The sequence below is a fragment of the Dama dama genome, chromosome 20 (genome assembly GCF_033118175.1).
Source record: "Dama dama isolate Ldn47 chromosome 20, ASM3311817v1, whole genome shotgun sequence".
Lineage (NCBI taxonomy): Eukaryota > Metazoa > Chordata > Mammalia > Artiodactyla > Cervidae > Dama > Dama dama.
Genome location: NC_083700.1, coordinates 2,001,086 through 2,006,075, shown reverse-complemented (window position 1 = coordinate 2,006,075; position 4,990 = coordinate 2,001,086). Strand labels below are relative to the sequence as shown.

Here is a 4,990-nt window from a genome sequence, read left to right as displayed (position 1 = left end):
GACAGCAACTCAGCTTCCAAGAGACTGTAGAGCAAGCTGCTTACACACAAAACAGCTTTTTCACTAAGGTATAACATACACAAAGTGCACAGATGTTAAATGTGTAACTCGATAAATTTTTTTATGTGTGAGTGCTGGTAATTCATAAAACACTCAGAATAGTGGCAGGCACACAAAAAGATTAAGTACTAGTTAAGTACTAGCTGGTGTTTCATCTGCCACTTCAACAGGTAAAAAAATACGACCTTAGTTTTATTTGCATTTCTTTGAGAAATGGGACTGAACATTTTTTCCCTGTGAATTATCTGCTCACGTCTATTGAGATTATTAGTCTTTTTAGTTTTTACTATTTTTAAGAGCCCATTTTATATTAATAACACTCATTCTTTGCCTTTTATTGCAAATATTTTCCCCAATTTGTCCCTTGACTTTAGTACATGGTATGAGCCTAGATTCTAACTTTGTTTAAAAGCAGCCATCCCTGACACTGTGTATTAAATAATGGATCCAATTTACACTTACTTAAAAGGACAGCTGTATCACATAATAGATTTTTTTTTCCTCCAATGTCATAAGACTGTCCAGAGAACTGAATTTAGGTGACTTCTTCAACTGTAGAGAACACTTAGTTGTATTATATGAGATAGCCATGGAAGGGGAGAAATACTAAAATCCTACATACTAGTAATAATTCTACACTGACTAGTCTCTTTCACTAACCAGTCTATTTCTACTTAGGTATGCATTTCTGGTGAACATACACCTTCATATCCCCATGGATACCATGGCTTTAAACGTCCTGTACATCCCCATATACCTGTTGATTATTTATCTACATCATTCAGCACCTACTGTGTACCATGCATCATGGTAAGGAGTGAACCAGACAAATGCAATTCTTCCCACAATGTGGCATAAATATTAGCTGGTAGAAGACATTATTTAAATATATGTTAATTTATTTAAATAAACATTTACACCAATAATTCATCACAGCTGTGTTTGGTGCTACAAGATACAACATAGTATCTTTTCTAGCTGAGAAATCTGGTTTCCAGATCTGTTCACTCTGCACACTTTTAAGGCACAGTCCGGGTTCCAATTTCCAATGGGAAATACCAGAAAGAACCTTGAGAATTATCTTCAGAGTATTAGCAAGGATAAGGTGAGGAGTAAGAAAAAAAACAGTTTAAAAAAAAAACCCTAAAACATTAGGGAACAAAGTTCCATCAGCTCAATGAACTTGGAGACATTCCTTTAAATTCTCTAGTTTACATCCTGAGCAAAGCCAGTTCCATGGCAAATAAGATCCCACACAAGTTTAATAAGGTCAAGAATAAGGCAGAAAGGAGACTCCAAAGTAGGATCATTTTGCCTTTTGAAAGGGAAAACCAAGTACTATCTTTTTATGTACTGTGCCCTATTTTTCCTGGGGTGTCCCTATTCTCTACGATGAACAGATTTCAAAACTGGGTAACTGTGAGGAATAATTTCAATAGTTGAAACAAACAAAAACACTGCTTTATGAGAAAAAGAAAAAACAAAACTAAAAAAAAAAGCAAAACTAAAAAAGTAAATTCTACATACAATTCAGAGAACTGAACTTAGATGACTTCTTTAACTGTACTGAACACGTAGTTGTATTGTATGAGACAGCCATGGCAAGGGAGAAATATAAAAATTCTACATACTAGTATGTAATAAGGGGCTGCAGAGTCATCAACAGTGATTAAACCACAGAACACCAGTTTTCCAGCTCAAACTGGAAAGGATTTTTTTTTTTTTTTTAAACGAAAGAAGACATGTCTGAGGGTGGCTAAATGTAAGTAATTATTTTCTTTGTAAAAAACTTCTTTAAAAGATTTCTCCCTCATTGACCCCATTTTGATGGTAATAAATAAATCTGAATTTATAATAACTTAAAAAATAAAAACCAACCTAGGTTGTTTTATCCAAGTGGACAATTTAAAGTAAAAACGAACAGGTGATATGTATTTTTACCTTGAAATAAGTTTGAGATTTCTGAAGTCTATGCTATGAAGAAGAATGCCAACAAACTCACTCATTACTATACATAAAATTAAGCTTTCTAAACACAATCTCTTTAGCATGAAATCAAATACAGTGTGCTCTAAGAGGATCCCCAAATGCTATCTCTTCTAGCTCTTTAAAAGCCAGCTTCTGTTTCTTCAAGAAACAAAGTACATTCAATATTGCAAAAAAGCACCATAGTATCTGAAATGCAAAACAAGTAGTGAGTCACACTCTTTTCCATAGAATTAGCAGGCATCTATCACCTGTTTCTCAGATCACTTATTTTCCTGTTTTTCTTTGTTTTCACTAGCAGAACCGTCCAGAGCCTCTATCTTGCCTTTTCCGTCCTCTGAATGAGGAAGCTTAATATTATCTATGGTGACTTCACCTTCAGAAGAGATGCTGTCACCTCCATCCCCAGATTCTGAACTTTCCTCTGAACTGTCTTGTGAATTCTCTTCCGAACTGTCCTCTTCTTTTGAATGAGACTGATGCATCTCAAACAAGGCCACGTCCATTTGAATAACTTGTCCAAGAGTCTCATCAGTAGTTTCAATATTGAAATGACCAGGTTCTGCGGCTGCCATTTCTTCTTAGCTTTTCGTTTGCCTGAGCCATTTGTGGCAGAAAGGTCCGTACTTGGTCCAGCAAGGGACTCCTCTCTATCCGAACTGTTTGAAGAGTAGAATTCTTTCTGGAATTAGGCTTGGGGTTGATGAGCAACCTGTCCCGTATACCTCCGCGGCCGCCGCTCCCCGCCATCAGCAACTCCTTGGAGACCGAGACCCCGGAGCCATCCCGGGCGGACGACGAACAGCTCGGGCCGGACTGGGACTCGCCGCGGACCTCCATGCTGCTCGCGGGTCTTCAGAGCCGCCTCTCCGAGCCCAGATGCAGGAAAAATCCCTTTGGGATTTCTGAAGCAAGTAAGCAGCTAGCAACTCGTAGCCGCTGGCCCATTTACAGTGGAATGCTACATCATCTTGTTAAGTGCAGCATGGCACCCAGCAATCTCAGAAACCCTCCTGCAGCCTGTTTTTTTTAAGGGCACTTCTGGTATGACCTAGGAATGTGTTTACAATGCTCAGAAAGTGTTCAGTTCTGTTCAGCCACTCAGTTGTATCCAACTCTTTGGGACCCCATGAATCGAAGCACGCCAGGCCTCCCTGTCCATCACCGGCTGAGTTTACTCAAACTCATGACCATCGAGTTGGTGATGCCATCCAGCCATCTCATCCTCTGTCATCCCCTTCTCCTCCTGCCCCCAAGCCCTCCCCTCCCAGCATCAGGGTCTTTTCCAATGAGTCAACTCTTTGCATCAGGTGGCCAAAGTACTGGAGTTTCAGTTTCAGCATCAGTCCTTCCAATGAACACCCAGGACTGATCTCCTTTAGGAGGTACTGGTTGGATGTCCTTGCAGTCCAAGGGACTCTCAAGAGTCTTCTCCAACACCACAGTTCAAAAGCATCAATTCTTCAGTGCTTAGCTTTCTTCACAGTCCAACTCTTACATCCATACATGACCACTGGAAAAACCATAGCCTTGACCAGATGGACCTTTGTTGGCAAAGTAATGTCTCTGCTTTTTAATATGCTATCTAGGTTGGTCATAACTTTCCGTCCAAGATGTAAGTGTCTTCTGATTTCATGGCTGCAATCACCATCTGCAGTGATTTTGGAGCCCCCCAAAATAAAGTATGACACTGTTTCTACTGTTTCCCCATCTATTTTTCATGAAGTGATGGGACCAGATGCCATGATCTTAGTTTTCTGAATGTTGAGCAGTAAGCCAACTTTTTCACTCTCCTCTTTCACTTTCATCAAGAGGCTTTTTAGTTCCTCTTCACTTTCTTCCATAAGGGTGGTGTCATCTGCATATCTGAGGTTATTGATGTTTCTCCTGGCAATCTTGATTCCAGCTGTTTTTCTTCCAACCCAGTGTTTCTCACGATGTACTCGGCATATAAGTTAAATAAGCAGGGTGACAATATACAGCCTTGATGTACTCCTTTTCCTATTTGGAACCAATCTGTTGTTCCATGTCCAGTTCTAACTGTTGCTTCCTAACCTGCACATAGGTTTCTCAAGAGGCAGGTCAGGTGGTCTGGTAGTCCCATCTCTTTCAGAATTTTCCACAGTTTATTGTGATGTACACAGTCAAAGGCTTTGGCATAGTCAATAAAGCAGAAATAGATGTTTTTCTGGGACTCTCTTGCTTTTTCAATGATCCAGCAGATATTGGCAGTTTGATCTCTGGTTCCTCTGCCTTTTCTAAAACCAGCTTGAACATCTGGAAGTTCACGGTTCATGTATTGCTGAAGCCTGGCTTGGAGAATTTTGAGCATTACTTTACTAGCGTGTGAGATGAGTGCAATTGTGCAGTAGTTTGAGCATTCTTTGCTATTGCCTTTCTTTGGAATTGGAATGAAAACTGACCTTTTCCAGTCCTGTGGCCACTGCTAAGTTTTCCAAATTTGCTGACCTATTGAGTGCAGCACTTTCACAGCATCATCTTTTAGGATTTGAAATAGCTTAACTGGAATTCCATCACCTCCACTAGCTTTGTTCGTAGTGATGCTTTCTAAGGCCCACTTGACCTCACATTCCAGGATGTCTGGCTCTAGGTGAGTGATCACACCATCGTGGTTATCTGGGTCATGAAGATGTTTTTTTGTACAGTTCTTCTGTGTATTCTTGCCACCTCTTCTTAATAGCTTTTGCTTCTGTTAGATCCATAGCATTTCTGTCCTTTATTGAACCCATCTTCCCATGGAATGTTCCCCTGGTATCTCTAATTTTCTTGAAGAGATCTCTAGTCTTTCCCATTATGTTGTTTTTCTCTATTTCTTTGCATTGATCAGAGTAAGGCTTTCTTATCTCTGCTTGCTATTCTTTGGAACTGTGCATTCAAATGGTGCAGGCTGTGACGGATGATGCAGAAGCATGGCCATGAGGAG

The 4,990-nt window shown here is 40.0% G+C and overlaps 1 pseudogene; it reads right to left on the bottom strand.

The window, feature by feature from the left end:
• Positions 1-1,986: 1,986 nt before the first annotated feature.
• Positions 1,987-2,906, bottom strand: LOC133040034 (NOP protein chaperone 1-like; annotated as a pseudogene).
• Positions 2,907-4,990: the final 2,084 nt, after the last annotated feature.